We start from the raw sequence: 19951 nt of genomic DNA on the forward strand, positions 1-19951 counted from the left end.
ATGAAATTAGGACGTGGAGTATGCATATATTAGTGGCATTATTGAATTAAACACTGCGATCAAACTATTACCGTCATGTAGGACTTTTCACCATATTTTCCGACAAGATCCACACACGTGGCTGTCAGTAAAGGACCACACACACACACGTCGCGAAATGTGGAAATTTTTTTCTTTCCATTTGGTGTGCGTTACTAAATTCTATAACACTCTCACCAGTCCTTACTCCTTATTTGCGTCTAAGTTTGTCACGGGGCATTTACAGGAAAAATTACAGGAAACTCTTACATGAAAGCACTTCATGTAAACACCTTAATTATATTATTGTCTATTAAGGCAAATAACTAGATTACAGATATCCATGTAAGCGTAGTCGGTAGTGTCTTCGAAGTAAGTGCAAGATCCAGAAGGGCACACTGCTGATTTGATTCAGAAGGGCACTTTTTTGTCAGATGGCTCACCGGTCAGGTATACATCCGCACAAAATATCAAGGTGAAAGTCATCATAGCTTGCATAGAATAGACCCAGCTCCCAACCCAACTTTGAGTATAGATTAACAGCGATATTTTTTTTTAATCGCACTATAAGAGTCTCGCATTAATGCCGATAATGGCCCACCACTTATATATATATTTTGTGTCTTATATATGGATGTTATTGAACCGTCAGACTATATTTAGAAATATAAATTCACTCTAGTCTATTATCAATAACTTATTAGCACTTCAGCACATAAAGTGACAAAGTGATTCATTAGGTTTGAATTATGCATGAATCATATCAGCCGAATGCTGAAATGAAAATGTTGGATATCTCACTATTTTTAATGCCTTCTTGCCTATATCTGTTTTAATTTTTTTATCCTGCTTTATTTCTTCAGAACAGAAAATCTGTTTGCAAATGAGTATATGGCATGTTAGCATCAATATATTGATGTGTACAGAACAGCACTATATTTACCTTTGTCATCAAAGTAAGGCAAAGCAACATGTTTGTTATTAAACAGATCAGCATAATGTTGGACTGAAACACAGTGTTCTTGATAATGTTAATAACGTTAGCACATGTTGTTCGGTCATGAAAATAGAGCAGCAGAGAACACGTATAATTAAACTTCCTCTTTGATGAACTAAACATATGTTATTTTTTTGTGTTAGATTATTCTGTATTTTTCTGCTGGTCTTCTGAGGTAATACTAGACATGACACCGTTTTTAAATTTAGCATTTGTCCCCCTCACCTTTCATTACATGTTTCCAATCTGCTGTCCAAGAGGTTATAAAGTAAATTTACACAGCGGCTATTAGAGGCGAATCGATAAATCATTCAGATTATGCGGAGGCTCTCTGGGGGCGACGTGACTGACTCGAACACTAACAGACCCTGTGATCACACGAAGGTCGATCTCATGTCTGACAACAACATCAAAAAGATCGAAAAGAAAGAAAGAAGACATTGTAGAAAGAAATTGAAGACTATTTTTAGGATAATTGCAGGTTTTATGCAGTGTGCCGTTCTCATTACCTTTGTGCAAACATTTTTTTAGCCATTATTATAATGCAAAAAGAAATATATTATTATTTAGACACATTATTCGTGCAAGATGTATTATTCAATGCATAGTAATACATAATATTAACTAGATTGTATATTCAAGAGTACCTACTTAAAGGGATGGTTAACAAAAAAAATGTACTCGCCCTTCACTTGTCTCAAACTTTTATGAGTTTCTTTCTTCATTTAAACACAAAAGAAGATAATTTGAAAAATGTTATTACCATTGACTTTCATAGTATTTGTTTTTCCTACTATGGAAGTCAATGTTTACAGGTTTTCAGCGTTCTTCAAAATATCTTTGTGTTCAACAGAAAAAAGAAGCTCATAAAGGTTTAGATCCACTCGAAGGAGAGTGAATAGTGAGTTTCTTGGTGAACTATCCCTTTAAGACAGTTTCTGACTTAATGCTCCTTATTAGATTATTCCTGCATTTATTGACAATTACTGTAGTGGCTTCGTTTGAATTCTTATGATCTCGTTTGCATGTTAGTTTTACAGTTATGTTTATAAAATGAAAATATTCTATAGATATTTTACATGATATAAGCTGTTACAATTCTAACATTTCTTCAAGATTTTTAACAGCGTGCAGAAAGCTTTTAATATTAGTAAAAATATATCATTTTAATAGATATTTCTCTTTTTTTTCCTTTTATAGAGAGTCCCTGGTAGCTGTGTCCAGAACAGAGCATCAATGAACAGATGACGTCATCACAGAGATTGTGGATTTTGAATGGACATGATGTTGCTAATGCACAGCTTTCTCCAGGTATACCTTAAGTGGAATATGCTGGTTTAAATGGGTTTAAATTTATTTTGCGTTTGCATTTTTGAGTTTAGTATTACAGAAGAATGAGAAACAGCTTTTTTACAGCCAGAATACTCATGGTTATAATTAAATTGATGAACACTTTATACACTCACTGGCCACTTTATTAGGTACACCTTACTAGTACCGGGTTGGACCCCCTTTTGCCTTCAAAACTGCTTTAATCCTTCGTGGCATAAATTCAACAAGGTACTGGAAATATTCCTCAGAGATTTTGGTCCATATAGACATGATAGCATCACGCAGTTGCTGCAGATTTGTCGGCTGCACATCCATGATGCGAATCTCCTGTTCCACCACATCCCAAAAGTGCTCTATTGGTTTGAGTCTGGTGACTGTGGTGGCCATTTGAGTACAGTGAACTCATTGTCATGTTCAAGAAACAAAGTCTGAGAAGATTCGTGCTTTATGACATGGTGTGTTATCCTGCTGGAAGTAGCCATCAGAAGGTTGGGTACAATGTGGTCATAAAGGGATGGTCAGCAACAATACTCAGGTAGGCTGTGGCGTTGACACAATGCTCAATTGGTACTAATGGACCCAAACTGTGCCAAGAAAATATCCCTCACACCATTACACCACCATCACCAGCCTGAACCGTTGATACAAAACGGGATGGATCCATGCTTTCATGTTGTTGATGCCAAATTCTGACCCTACCATCCGAATGTCGCAGCAGAAATCAAGACTCATCAGACCAGGCAACATTTTTCCAATCTTCTGTTGTCAAATTGTGGTGAGTCTGTGCAAATTGTAGCCTCAGTTTCCTGTTCTTAGCTGACAGGAGGGGCACCCGGTGTGGTTTTCTGCTGCTGTAGCTCATCCGCCATAAGGTTCGACATGTTGTGCATTTAGAGATGCTCTTTTGCATACCTTGCTTGTAGCAAGTGGTTATTTGAGTTGTGAGCTCGAACCAGTCTATCCATTCTTCTCTGACCTCTGGTCAATACAAAGTATTTGTGGCCACAGAACTGCCGCTCAATAAATATTTTCTCTTTTTCGGACCATTCTGTGTAAACCCTAGAGATGGCTGTGCGTGAAAATCCCAGTAGATCAGCAGTTTCTGAAATACTCTGACCAGCCCGTCTGGCACCAACAACCATGCCACATTCAAAGTCACTTAAATCACCTATCTTCCTCATTCTTCCCCATGTCTTCATGCTTAAATGCACTGAGTTGCTGCCATGTGATTGGCTGATTAGAAATTTGCGTTAACGAGCAGTTGGGACAGGTTTACCTAATAAAGTGGTTGGTGAGTGTATGTCAATTGGCCTCTATCCTCAAGGAGGCAGTAGTTTCCTTCACATCTCTGTCAAATTATGAATTTTACTTTTATTTTTTGTGTGTTTTTATCTTAAATTAACTTAAACAATGCTCTCAATACATCATGTACACATAACAGCATGAAAATCATTAGAAACCAGCCAGGATGAGACACTGACTACGTCGTTTGGACATGGACATCATAATCGAACTATTTACCTTAATCTGAATAAGACAATAATATGATTAAGGTATTTACATGAGTTGCTTTATGAATGTTCTTTTCATCTTCCAGTTTTACATGTTATAGTACAGTGTTTCTCAACCATGTTCCTGGAGGAATACTAGCTTTGCACATTTTCCATGTCTACTTAACCAAACACACCTGTTTCAGATCATCAGCTCATTAGCAGAGGCTGAAAGGCCGGTAATGGCTGCGACAGACAAAGGAGACATCCAAAACATGCAGTGTTGGTGGTCCTCCAGGAACGTGGTTGAGAAACACTAACTATGCTTACATGGACATCAGTAATTGAATCATTTGCCTTAATCTAATTTAAATCTAAAATTCCTTTCATGATCCCGTTTTACATGTTCTAGCACATAATTCGATTAACGTCATTGCATCACCACGCTATCCTCATTTCCTCTGGAGTTTCATGTAATTTCAGCTGTTTATTATTTAATTTGTCAACTTTACTGCAGTTTGGCACTTTCATTCAGGAACATTTCATGCATGCCCCCCGTGACAAACGAGATATTGGATGCGAGAATGAACTGCTGGAAGAGTGTTGTTTTAATGGAGTTTTATACTGCACACTGAATGGGAGAAAAAAAACTCTGTATTTCGCAGTTAGTGTCAAAGAGCTGTGTGTGTGTGTGTCAAACGTTTACAATCATGTAGGACTTTTCGCTGCGTTTTGCAACAGGTTAGTCCACACCTGTTGCAAAATGCAGCGAAAAGTCCTACATGATGGTAATAGTTTGATTATGGTGTTTACTAGGCATGGGACGATAACCGGTTTCAAGGTTTACTGCGGTTTGCAAAAGTCAAGGTTTTAAACCCCCCAAAATTTTCTGTTATACCGTTCCTAAGGTATGTGTAAGGGTTTTTTCTGTGTTTTTAAAACTGTGTTGTAAAGACCTCTTTTTTTTAATTAATTAATAGAGCAAAAGTCAATAGTTTATTTTTATTATATAGCCTGATATGACTGCTCCGATATATTACAAATGTTTCCTTCAATGTTTCCTTTCCCTGTATTTTGTTCAATTGGGGAAAATTTTTTACATTTTTTTTTTACCCAGACATTTAAAAAGATCACATTTTAGAGTAGTGTGATACCGTGATATTTTTATCCAAGGTTATGATACCCTCAAAAACTTATACCAGCCCATGTCTACTTGTTTACATGTCTGCACAGCACTTAAATAATGCTACTAAAATCGGCACACTTCACTTGTCTTTATTTGATTTCTCTTTATGACCTTAATCTGATAAAATTAAATTAAAAATCGCTGTTTACTCTGGTAGACTCTTAATCACAGTATTGTCTTAATCGTGTTAAAATCAGAATATTAATGTCCATGTAAACGTACTTGTAGTACATAGTTCGATTAACGTCATTGTCACCATTGATGTTGTTTTTAAGTTAGCCACAAGTTCAACTGTAGTTAATTTCTCACACTACATTATGCATGCAAACAGAAGACGGCGGATACAAATTCATTGAAAGTCATTTCATTCACTAACTTTTTATTTATGCTTATTTAATGTTTATTTCTTCCAGAATTCTCAGCATAGTCATCGTTTCCTGCTAGAACCAAAACGTGCTCTCGAAACGTGTTTGCCGTAAAATGCCTGATCATTTCCGTGTATGAATCCTGTCGCAAAATGTAGTGAAAAGTACTACGCAAAGGTAAAAGTTTGATTGTGGTGTTTACATGTCTGTACTGCACGTCAATAACGCCACTAAAACAGGAATACTTCACGTGTCTTAATTCCATTTCTGTTTAGTTCAATTATGACTTTAGTCAGATTAAGGTCAGCAGAAATCGCTGCTTACATGGTAGACTCTTAATCAGAGTATTGTCTTAATCGTATTAAAATCAGAGTATTGGTGTCCATGTAAAAGTGCTCAGTTTGTGTCCTCCTAGCATCTGCTTTACCCTCCATATTAACACAGGATTTCCATTTCAACAAATTGCATGTCATCAGTACCAAACGCCTGTCGATTTTACAAATAAGAGTTAGTAAAGATTTGCACAGGAAGGAACGGTTGTGAAAGCCTAAATGTGAATGTAAAAGAGGAATGGCGTGCTTGCAAATAATCCATCAGACGTGTGGAACAAAGCACAATCAGTGACTTCAGTCTGCATGCGGTCGGGGGTCGAGACACGCGCCCGATTCAGACCTGATTGCATCTATTGACTCCAGAAAGAAAAGCAGCAAAGCAATAGACACACAAAAAGTGGATTGGGGATTGAGAAGGAGAGGGGGAGGATGGCGAGGTGAGAAGGAGGGTTTATTTTGGAGTGTGTGTGTGTGTGTGTGTGCGTGCGTGTGTGTGTGTGTTTTGAGCAGGTGCTGAGAGTGTCTGAGGACAGTTTGAGGAGCTGATCTGAGTCACACTCATAAATGACTCACAAACCACACCAGTCCTCATCAACACACATGCACACACACAATATCTCACACACACACACTTACAGGGAGAGATCTTTAACACCTTTCACAGTACCTGGTGACAGTATCTTATGTAAGCTTCGTATTTCTGGTTTGTTAATTCAGACTCATTGGAAGGCTAAATTAGGTGGTCCGTATAGGTTAAAAGGCATCTACTTCTTAAGATACCCAAGCTCTTTTAAGGATAGAAAGTTTGCTAAGCTATAAGCCGAGTGCTAAGTTTACAAAATATAACACAATAAGCTTTAAAACTCGATTTACTGACTAAAGAAAGAGGATTTTGAAAAGACTGTCATTGACCAAAGTGCTTTCCAGCATGACTACATGAAATCACACAGAGAAAAATCAAATATTTCAAAATACTGTAGTATTACCGTCAGGTAGAGTCCTTGTACCCTGTTTTTTCCAGTGTACTTCAGAGCCATATTTCAACATCTTATCTTGGTATTTCAAAAATTATGTATTAACATGGTATTTTTAAAAATACTGTTTTCATATAAAAATGCTTTAATTAATCCAGAACATCAGATGCAGGTTTTTCAGACACGATTTAATGATAAAAAATTAGTTAAAGCATCAAAAAGTAGCATAGTTTAGTAAGTTGAATTGTGTCTATATACACTCACTGGCCACTTTATTAGGTACATCTGTCCAACTGCTTGTCAACACAAATTTCTAATCGGCCAATCACATGGCAGCAACTCCATGCATTTAGTCATGTAGACATGGTCAAGACAATCGGCTGCAGTTGAAATCAAGTATCAGAATGGGGAAGAAAGTTGATTTAAGTTACTTTGGCATGGTTGTTGGTGCCAGATGGGCTGGTCTGAGTATTTCATAAACTGCTGATCTACTGGGATTTTCATGCACCACCATCTCTAGGGTTTACAGAGAATGGTCCGAAAAAATATCCAGTAAGCGGCAGTTCTGTGGGCGCAAGTGCTTTGTTGATGCCAAAGGTCAAAGGAGAATGGCCAGACTGGTTTGAGCTGATAGAAAGACAACAGTAACTCAAATAACCACTCGTTACAACCGAGATATGCAGAAGAGCATCTCTGAACGCACAACACGTCCAACCTTGAGGCCAATGGGCTACAGCAGCAGAAGACCACACCGGGTGACACTCCTTTCAGCTAAGAACAGGAAACTGAGGCTACAATTTGCACAGGCTCACAATTTGCACAGGCTCACCATATTTGGACAATAGAAGATTGGAAAAGCATTGCCTGGTCAGATAAGTCTCAATTACTTATTACATTTGGATGGTAGGGTCAGAATTTGGTGTTAACAACATGAAAGCAGGGATACATCCTGCCATGGCTACCTCCAGCAGGATCACGCACTATGTGTATAAAGCATGAATCATCTCAGACTGGTTTCTTGAACATGACAATGAGTTCACTGTACTCAAATGGCCACCACAGTCACCATATCTCAATCTAATAGAGCACTTTTGGGATGTGGTAGAACAGGAGATTCGCATCATGGATGTGTAGCCGACAATTCTGCAGCAACTGCGTGATGCTATCATGTCAATATGAACCAAAATCTCTGAGAAACATTTCCAGTACCTTGTTGAATCTATACCACGAAGGATTGAGGCAGTTCTGAAGGCAAAAGGGGTCCAACCCGGTACTAGAAAGGTGTACCTAATAAAGTGGCTGGTGTGTGTGTGTGTGTGTGTATATATATAATGTGACTGATTTGTTAGTAAAGCTAGATTGAAAAAATACCCTAAACTAGGCTAGTGAATTGATATATTTAGTTCATCTGTCATATGCAAAAATTAGAGTATGAGAAAAAACAAGAGAAGGACTAAAGAAGCCACTGCAGCCAATATGGTGACAGCATGACAAGCTTGTCATACCAAAGCTGCTAACAAAGGAGGGTAAAAATATTCTGCTGAATATATATATATATAGTTCAAGGGTACATTTTGTAGGTCAGGTTGCCTGTTAATAGAAAAAGACTGAAATACAAAATGACTTCAACCAGCTTGTGTCACTATTGTTAGGTGGTAACCCATTATTAATAGAGTCTGTTTGACAATTTCAGAAAACAAGTAAATATTCTTTAACATTATCCTCAAATTAATTACTAATGATGAGATCATGTGCGTGAACAAATAATCTGAAATAATAACATTTATTTTTAAAACTATAAATATATATTTTTTTTCAGTGAAATTTTTTCGTGCATTTAGTGTTTGTACATTTTTGAAAATAGATCTTTTTAAAGATATATATATATATATATTGTATTTTTACATCAAAGCGAATAAGAACTTAGTTTACAATAAAAGGATGTTTCGATAAATGCACTGTAGATAAACTTGAATCGCGACACCAATAAAGAGCAAACTATTTAAAGAGCACATAAGAGCACAAAATAAAGAGCACATAAGTTCAAACAACATACATGTACATGAGTGGTGATGGAAAAAAGTAAAAAAAAACTTCATTTGTGGACTTGCTCAACATGTGATGCTTCATAATTGTTTATTTTTGAGTTGTGTACATAGACATAAATAAAGTTTTTGTTTAAACCTGTATGATTTATAGTATAATTATGGGACGATAATCGTTTTAAAAGGTTTTTAAAACGGCAAAATGTTCTGTAATATCGTTCCTAAGGTATGTGTACGATTTTTTATTTACATTTTTTTTAAGACAAGTATATTCAGCAGAAAAGATATCCAAATATGTCGTTTTAAATAGTAAAAAAATCAGTGTTTTGCAAACTAATGAAGACAGCAGAAGTCAATGATTCATTTGAATTATTTAGCCTGACATGTTTACTGCTCCAAAATGTTATAAATCTTTCAAAAAATAAAATATATTGTTTTCAAAGGGGAAAAAAGTTTTAGTTTTTTACCCAGACATTTAAAAAGAATATATTTTAGAACAGTAATCACAAAACTGTGATACAGTGAAACCATGATATTTTTATCCAAGGTTATCATGCCACCAAAATCTTATATCGGCCCATGCCTAGTAGAAATAGTAGTAAAAGAAAGTAGCCAAAAAAATCAGAAATGGCTCTTTGCTGAAAAAAAGGTTCCCGACCCCTGCTCTAAACAATGTTAAGATGCAGTTCTTCTAAATATACATTTTTAGCTTCTTTTTTTTCAGATTATTAGAAATGTTTTTTTTTCTTGACCCAGAATTAAAATCAAATGTGTTCAAATGTATGCAAAAATACATTTTATTGAGCATCACAGTTACAAATATAGATACTATATATTTATTAGTATATAATAAGCAAGTTAAAAATATGTGAAGTATGTATTTTTAACCTTTTGAGTAGACTTTCAGAGCATGATTTATTATAAAATCTGACCTCAAATCGGATTAGCTGATAGTCGTGAGATATTAAAGTAATATCAGCACTCATACAGCCTCTTTACCCTTGTGTATTATTTTAAATATTTATATATATAAGATTCAGCACGTTGGCGGCCATCAGCCCAATAGTTTCTGGATGCAGCCTTTATGATGCAAGCTGAGATTGCATCACTCAGCGATACATACATGCATACATACATACATACATACATGCATATATATATATATATATATATATATATATATATATATATATATATATATATATATATATGTATATATATATATGTATATGTATATATATATATCTATATATATGTATATATATGTATATATGTATATGTATATATATATATCTATATATATGTATACATATGTATATATGTATATATATATATATGTGTGTGTGTGTGTGTGTGTGTATAAATATATGTATGTGTATATATATATATATTAATGTGTGTGTGTATATATATATATATATATATATATATATATATATACAGTATATATGTATATGTGTGTGTGTGTGTGTATGTATATATCCATGTATATATGGATATATATATATATATATATATATATATATATATGTATATGTATGTATGTATGTATGTATGTATGTATGTATGTATGTATGTATGTATGTATGTATGTGTATATATGTTGGTGTACTATCTTTTAGCTACATATTTTAATTTTACACACATGTATTTTTTGTATATTTGAGAATATTAGATTTCTAAATACAATAACTGTTAATAATTCATATTTTAAGTTATATTTTTGTACTCTAATAATGTTATAATGCAGTTCTTAAAAAAAAAATTATTTATGGATACTTTAAGTCTCCGTTCACATTCTCTTTGTAAGGTCAGAAATGTTTATTTTCTTGTCTCTGAAATAAAGTCTAAAATATATCAAAAATACAGTTTGTTAAGCCTCACAGCTACAAAATAAACATACTATATATTTTATCTAGAAAGGTATATATTATTTACCATTTAAGTTCACATTCAGAGCATGATTTAGTTTTTAGTTTAAAATCCTGCCGTGTTTCTGCTGGTTAGCATAAGCAGAGACAATTAGCGATACAGCTGTGTGCTAACTCTGTGCTAAAATGCAGGGTTGGCTTGTTTGCGAGGACCAAACGGGACGCTAAGACACTAATTGTCTCGTCCAAGCCACTTTCTAATGATACCCAAGCTGTCAAAGCACTACTGCTGTGTGTGCTAAAGCTAGTGGCTCTGACTTGTAGGGCTGTCAATGTAAACGACAGACTGTGCAGCGCTAACGTCATAGCGCAGCACACTGTTGATTAGCTCATTACTCATGGTCTGGTAATGAGACGACTGCGTGAAAAGAAGAAATGATTCCTTATGCAGTTTAATCTTTGTTCAAGGCCCGAGTGAGATTAAACAATCATTCAGGTTATTACTGGAGTCCAATGTGGGCTTGTTGCATTTATTATCAAGCGCATTGATTGTGATGCGATGTGTTTTTTGATGCTAATAGCTTTATTATTTGTTGTTGTTTATGGTTAGGAGAGTAATGGAGTACTTAAGTATGCTGTAGTTAAATATGTAAATGTTATATGTAGGTACAAATGAGCTGTGAGAGTTGCAAGGCGTTTATTTTAGAAACACATTTGGTAGATTTCAGCAAGATGTCTGATCATGAAAATATGAAATCTGGTCCTGTTTAGAGTTTAATGTCTAGAAGGGATACAGCTGCTGCTGGATGTTGATGAGAATTATTTATGTTATATCAATAATACAGTTAATGTACAACAGTAATTACTGTTTTAACGTTACTGTGAGGGGTAGATTTAGGGTTGGGGTTGGGGTATATGTTAATCAATTGCAATTAACAAGTAATCAATTAACAAAAATTATACATTTTATTTATAATTACTATTTTATATGACTGTGTGGGGTAGGTTTGGGGTTGGGGTAGGTGTTGATGTTAATAAAATGCAATTAATAGGCAATTTATTAAATAATATATATAGTTTTTGTTATAATTACTGTTTTTACATTACTGTAAGGGGTAGGTTTGGGGTTGGGGTAGGGGTAGATGTTAATAAAATGGAATTAATGGGTAATTTTAATAAATAATATAAATTATTTCTGTTATAATTACTGTTTTACATTACTGTGATTGGTAGGTTTAAGGTTGGGGTTGATGTAGATGTTATTAAAATATAATTAATGGGTGTACAGCTGTATCCCTTCTAGCAACAACCTGTTTACACCTGCTATTAAAGGAACAGTTCACCCAAAATGTTAATTGATTTCCATAAGTTTTTTTGCTGCTATGGTAGTCAATGACCAACAATCTTCATAATATGTTTATAGCTATACATTTTTATATGTTTAAAATAGGTTGAATTCAAATGGCTTTTTTTAAAATACAACCTTAAATGCACAGCCCATACACTTAACAATAAAATCAACAATAAAAGATACTTAAACAAATTTAAATATAAACAAGAGCGTGTATTCATTTTTAAAAGGATATAAATTGTGCATAATAGGAAATAGTATATAAAAATACATTTCTGCATATACACATTAGATCAGTCAGAAACAAAACCTAAAAATTAATCTAATCAACATAACTTTAAATCACTGTGGAAAAGGAGGAAAAATCAAGAGAACTATAAAATGTATTATATTTATAATATGAGTGTGTTTGTGTGTGTATATATATATGTATATCCCCCACATCCCCCACTGCCCCCCCCCCCCCCCCCCCCCCCCGAAATATTTGTGCCCCTGTTTACCCCCCCCCCCCCCCCCGATATATAAAATATATTGCTTAAAGGGGCTAATAATTTAGACAGTAAAATGATTTTTAAAAAATTAAAAACTGCTTTCATTCTAGCCGAAATAAAACTTTCTCCAGAAGAAAAAGTATTATCTGACATACTGTGAAAATTTCCTTGCTCTGTTAAACATCATTTGGGAAATGTTTAAAAATGAAAAGAAAAAAAATATATAATTCTGATTGCAACTGTAACTGTATAATAAAAGGTGGCACGGTGGCTCAGCAGTTCGCACAGTTGACATTTCTGTGTGGAGTTTGTATGTTCTCATAGTGTTGCGTTAGTTTCCTCCTGGTGCTCCAGTGTCCCCCACAGTCTATTGGATGAGCTAAATTGGCCATAGTGTGTGTGTGTGTGTGTGTGTGTGTGTGAATGTAAGAGTGTATGCTGGAATAGCGGTTTGTTCGACTGTGGTGACCCTGATAAATAAGGGACTAAGCCGAAAATGAATGAATGATTGTATAATAAAACCTTGTTTTATTTAAATGCACCAAACATCTGTTTTCTACTCACTGAGGAATGAATAAAAATAGGCATTTTTAAAGTGGATGTACTTATATATGCTGGCCACTTTATATATAACATAAATTATATATTTGTACCTGTCCTGGCACCATGTGTTTTAACATTAATTATATCTTAATAAGCAAAGTTTTTGGTTTAACTTATTGTTTGTTATACAAGCCATTTTAAGTCAGTGTAACATAATTTAAGCTAAAATACTTGTTAATAATTCAAAATCTAATTAATTCAAAAATCTAAGGCAGCCAGGAATTTATTTCAGTGTAAAAATGTTTCTTAATACCAGCCATAAACAGATATGATGGTAAAATCGCCATTTGTTCTCCATTGTTGATCCTGAGCTATATCTTCATACGGTCTTTGTTATTTTCTTCCCACAGAAAGGCATTTATTAGGTTGTGCACGTCTCGCTTTTACCGATACATTAGGAGCCGCTGCTTTGGCCAGTCAGTGGAGCTTTTAATGAGCATTACTGTTGATCTGCATTGTGAAGCAGTATAAGTGCATCCAGCTGGTGGTGTTAGCGGTGATATAAGTGACGGTTTCTTTTCCTCGCTTCACTCCTCCGTATGTGAGTCACCCGACGCCAGAGGAAGCAGGAAGAGAGACGACGACAACATCCAAAATGACAGTCGTTTTATTTTTGTCCCCAAAGATTCAGGGATCTTGTGTGGGAGCTAAAAACAAGCCGAGGCATTTATGAGGCGGAAGTATATTTATCACACACAGATTCCTGATAATCCTTGTGCAATTAGAGTATAGCATCATGTCGAGGTATGTAGGGCAGCTTTCACGTTTGCACGTTATATGAGCACGTTGCAAACTGGGTCTGGACTGCTTCTTTGTGGGTTTGGTGCCATTGCTCACTGTAGGTTAGCATTACTTTTCATAAACAGTGATAATACTAGCGCTGTAGTTCTAATATAAAAGTAAGCAAAATAGTCGCTCACTCACTTTCCTTTGGCTTAGTATCTTATTTATCAGGGATCGCCACAGCAGAATGAACCACCAATTACTCTGATATCGGTTTTAACTGGCGGATACCCTTCCAGCAAAATAAAATTTCGAAAACCTAAAATGAAACAAAGTAATTTGTAAAACCTTAAAAAATTATCAGCAAAAATTTGGATAAAAAAAATTCATCAGGGGAATGAACCGCCAATTACTCTAGTGTATGTTTTAAATGGCGGATGTTCTTCCAGTGAAGTAAAATTTTTGAAAAATGAAACAGAATTTTTTAAGACTTTTCAAAAAATTCTCAGCAAATTTATCAAAAAATGTGGTATCAAAAAATTTATCAGGGGTCGCCGCGGTGGAATTAACCACCAATTACTCTTATGTATGTTTTAAACGTCAATTGCCCTTCCAGCAAAATAATAAATATTTTGAAAACCGAAAATGAAATAAATCTGTTAAAAAAAAACAACAACCTATTTATCAAAAAACATTGTCTAAAAAATTTATCAGGGGTCACCACAGCGGAATGAACTGGCAATTATTCTGGCATATGTTTTATACAGCAGATGCCCTACCAGCGAAAATAATAAAAAAAAATTTAAAAATGAAAATTTATATAAAGGTTATTTGTAAAACTTCAAAAGATTATCAGCCAATTTTTCAAAAAAATTTGGATCAAAAAAATTCATCAGGGGTTGGCAAAGCGGAATGAAACGCCAATTACTCTGGTGCATATTTTAAATGGTAGATGCACTTCCAGTGAAATAAAAATTTAGAAAACTGAAAGTGAAATAAAGTAATTTGTAAGACTTTTCACAAAAAATTATCAGCCAATTTATCAAAAAATGTTGTAATAAATTAATCAGGGGTCTTCATGGCATAATGAACCGGCAATTACTCTGGTATATATTTTAAATGACAGATGCCCTTTTAGCGAAATAAAAACTCTGAAAACCGAAAATTCTATAATTTGTAAGACTTTTCAAAATATTATCAGCCAATTCATCAAACAATTTTGGATCAAAAAATGTATCAAGGGTCGCCACAGCGGAATGAACCACCAATTATTCTGGTGTATGTTTTAAATGGCAGATGCTCTTCCATAGAAATAAAAATTCCGAAAACCGGAAATAAAGTTGTAAGACTTTTCAAAAAAAAAAAAAAAAAGCCAATTTATCAAAACATTTTGTATCAGAAAATGTATCAGGGGTCTTCACAGTGGAATGAACCACCAATTATTCTGGTGTATGTTTTAAATGGCAGATGCCCTTCCAGAGAAATAAAAATTTCGAAAAATGAAATAAAGGTTATTTGTAGGATTTAAAAAAAAAAATTATTAGCCAATTGATTAAAAATGTATCAAAGTTTGTCAGGGGTCGCCACAGCGGAATGAACCACCAAATACTCTGGTGTATGCTTTAAATGGCAGATGCCCTTCAACCAAAATAAAAAATCCAAAAACTAAAAATGAAATGGAGTAATTTGTAAGACTCTTCAACTTCGTAACAATCCAATAAAATAACCACTTTTTTTGACAGTGAAATTATATTGACAGCAAACAAGTCGAGAGTTGTCATTTTGTCAGCGTTGCCATGACAACACAGTAGCGCTACTGCAATTAGCAGGAACAACTATACTACAAAGAATTGACGTGTCGTCATGTTATTTGAGCATGACAACTGTGAATATTTTTGTCTTTCGGCCAAAAAAGGAAATGCCATTTTTGGCTGTTTATTATTGATGAATTTGGTACGCATTCCTTATTAATATAATTTGAGGTATTTAAAATAAGAAAATTGTCAGTTTTAGTTTAAGAATTTCTCTTTATTGAGACTATTTATTCTTTATAATACTTAGAAATGGATTTTTTTTTGTTATTGTTGTTGTGAATGAATGTATTTAAATAGATTTCACGTTGTAAACAATGAATAAGGCTGTGCAATTTGGGTCATAGCTTGTTTTGGATCATGACTCAGATTTTATAAATTACCATATAAAAAAATAAGTCTTTAAAATACTTTTAATCTGGCCAACTACATTTTGCCGATATTTAATTTATCTTCAGTTTTAAAGATTTATGTTTTTAGCATGGGGTGACACAGTGGCTCGGGGGGTTAGCACTGTTGCATCACAGCAAAAAGGTTGCTAAGCCGAATGAATGAATGAATGAATATTTTTAGCATGTTGCATGCAGTTGTGAAAACTGGGTTTTGCATCACAATCTAGATTTTACACTGTAAAATTTTTTTTGACAAACCCATAACAACAAATGTTTTTATGTTAACTAATTTTAGTCACGTAAATATTTTTAGTTATAGTTAAGTTTAGCCTAACCTTTTTAGTCAGTTTGACTGATGTGAGTTGAGATGACTAGAAAAGTTCATTTAATTCAACTAAGGAATTTTATGCAGCAACATTTGTTGTATACAACAACGTGTGTTGCATAATTAAGCCAACATACTGTTATACTACATAAACTTATTCTTCTTCTTCCGTCTTCTTCTGAGACTATTTTAAGAACACATCTCCTCCTAGAGCGTTCATACTGCAACCACTAAACTAACTCCACACTTCCAAACTATACTTAAGTTGCTCTTTTTTTTCCAACTGATCCAACTTACGGTTTTCCCAAAACTGACCCAGAAATGTGGAAAAGTCCCTTGACTTAACATTAGACCAAACTTTTGACCTCATAACTTTGCACCAGACTGTCATATAGACTTAAGGTTGAGCTCATTTAACTCAGACTACCAATCTGCCAATCTCTGATGACCTTTAAATTTACTAGCCACACCCTAGCAACCATTTACGGCACCCTAGCAACTGTCCCATAGACTTCCATTATAAAAAAAATGCCATTGACTTTACATTGAAAATACTAACAACAAACCAATTCATGTTAGAAACATACTAACAAACCTACTAGTCATACTAGCAACATGCTAATTCATAATATAAACATACTAGCAACATGCTAATTCATACAACATTCATGCTAACAACATATCCCTGTTGAAAAATCCAGCTTAAACCAGCCTAGGCTGGTTGGCTGGTTTTAGCTGGTTGACCAGCCTGGTTTTAGAGGGGTTTTGGCCATTTCCAGGCTGGTTTCCAGCAATTTCCAGCCTGGTCTTAGCTGATCAGGCTGGAAAATGACCAGCTAAATTCAGCAAAAACCAGCTTGACCAGCCTGGTTTAGACTGGACATAGCTGGTTTTGGCTGGACTCCCAGCCTGGCTAGGTGGTCAAGCTGGTTTTAGCTGGTCATTTTCCAGCCTGACCAGCTAAGACCAGGCTGGAAATGGCTGGAAACCAGCCTGGAAATGGCCAAAACCCCTCTAAAACCAGGCTGGTCAACCAGCTAAAACCAGCCAACAAGCTTAGGCTGGTTTAAGCTGTTTTTTTCAGTAGGGATACTAGTCTATACTAGAAACATGCTAGCAACATGCTAATTCATACAAGAACTATGCTAATTTATGTTAGCAACTGCCTAGCAACCACTCAGAACACCTTAGCAACCGCCTAGCAACACATTAGGAACCACTCAGAACACCCTATCAACCACCTAGCAAGAAACATGCCAATCCATACTAGAAACCTGCTAACCTACGTAGTTATCTCTCTATGCCAGCTGTTTCAAACTTCAATGACTTAAACTTTAAAACTTCTTCAAACTTTCAGACTCTGCTTTCTCAAACCACCATAAAATTTGTCTACGAACTTTACTTTTCTAGTTGCTTTTGTCTTTATTAATTCAAATCTACTTAATCAATTCAAAACTTTATAAACACCAAAAACAGTGGCTCTCTTTTAGTTTTGCATAACAATATGCACAATTATTTTAAAAAATCTGATTCATATAAATTATTTTGCGAATCAGTCTGTTTAATGTAGTCTGAGTTTATGCATTTTATGTTTTACCTTGAATTGTTTTGTCCATTGCTTCTATTGCAATCAAGGTGTTTTTATTTTGCTGTATAATTTGATTTCTAGTGTCACTGAACAAACAGCCATTAACAATAGAAATACACTAAATGTTTTGACCTCCTTTAAATATTTAAAAGCCTGTTTGTTTACTCTCCTAAATATTCATTAACGTTAGTTTATTTGGCAGACGCTTTTATCCAAGAGTACCAAATGAGAAAAACAGAAGCACCAATTGGTATGAGTTTAATTTATAAGTGCTTCGACAAATTGAACACAGTATGCAAAGTCAAGTTTTAAAATAGACTGAATAGAAAGTGTTATTAAAAACGCTGATGATGAAAAATATGACTATTGAAAATGGCTAAAAGGAAGGCAGATCTTTCCACCAGCCGGGAACAGTCAACGTAAATGTCCATTAAAATGATTAACTCTGCCCAATTATATGCCTGGTTGCATTTTATTATTTAAATCTCACTCAGCTGACCTTATCAGAACAGATCTGAAGCTCATTTTTGGGCCACCATTTAAGAACGGCCACTTTACACATTATTTCTCCATCTCAGCGGTGATATAGTTCTTTAATAGTTAACCTCATGAAACGTCAAGCGGATTAATACTCCAAAAAGAATCCTAATCACCCATTTTGTTAGCGATGCAGCATAAAAGAAATGGCGGATGTGCAAATCCAAGGCTCATCCCAAGTTTTCCCCCAGCACAACTCCTACCGAAAATAGCTTGGCTTGCGGTTTAAGAACAGGCCTGTGTATCAATCATCAGAAGCGCGCACATGCACAATTCAACACCCAGTCTGCAAAAATAGATCATCACACTGAGTGCTGGCACGCTGCACAAAAATATGCCATAGCAGTGTGGAGAAAGAACATGCATTTTGTAGCCGTTTCTTCTATAGATCAGTTTTTGGCTTTTGATAAGATGGATATATAATAGGGCTGGGCGATATGACAAAAACCTCATGTTATACAAGTCAGAATTATTAGCCCTCCTGGTAAATTTTCATTCTTTTATGTGTTTGTCCCTACTTTCTGTTTAATGGAGAGAAGATTTGTTCAACATATTTCCAAACATAATAGTTTTAATAACTCATTTCTAATAACTGATTTATTTTATCTTTGTCATGATGACAGTAAATAATATTTGACTAGATATTTTTCAAGACTCTTCTATACAGCTTAAAGTGACATTTAAAGGCTTAACTAGGTTAATTAGGTTAACTAGGCAGGTTAGGGTAATTAAGCAAGTTATTGTATAATGATGGTTTGTTCCAGTTTTTGACTATCAAAAAAGTATATAGCTTAAAGGGGCTAATAATATTGACCTTAAAATGGTTTTTGAAAAATTTAAAACTGCTTTTATTCTAGCCGACATAAAACAAATAAGACCTTGCTCTGTTAAACATCATTTGGAAAACATTTAAAAAAGAAAAAAAGGGGGTTTAATAATTCTGATTTCAACTGTATATCGGCTACATTTAAAGCACTATTTCTTTTTACATTTTAAAGTATGATCATCTTTCTCACTTTATTTAGAACTTCAGGTAAAATGTTTGATTAGAAATGTAGAAACATCAAATAATTATTAATAAGATATAAAGAACTTTTCAAAATTGAATGATGCATTCATATATATAAACACCAACGGTCAAAAGTTTGGGGTCACTATAAATAACTGTTCTAAAGTAGTTTATAATTTAATTTAATTAATTCCAGTGATTTTAAAGATCAATTTTAAGCTTCATTAAAGTCACACAATCCTTCAGAAATCACTCTAATATTAATTATTATTATTATTAATGGTAACAGTAATAAAAGCAGTAATGACTGGAGTAATCATTTAATTTAAAAATACATACAATAAGAAAGCAGTTATTTAAAATTGTAATAATATTTAACTAATTAACTTTTTTATTTTACATTTAATAAATGCCACCTTGATGAAGCTTCTTAAAAAGAAACATAAAAAAACTGACCCCAGTAGTGTGTGTGTATATATGTGTATGTATACAGTATATGTATATGTATGTG

Source organism: Danio aesculapii, chromosome 6, assembly GCF_903798145.1.
Source record: "Danio aesculapii chromosome 6, fDanAes4.1, whole genome shotgun sequence".
Classification (NCBI taxonomy): Eukaryota; Metazoa; Chordata; class Actinopteri; order Cypriniformes; family Danionidae; genus Danio; species Danio aesculapii.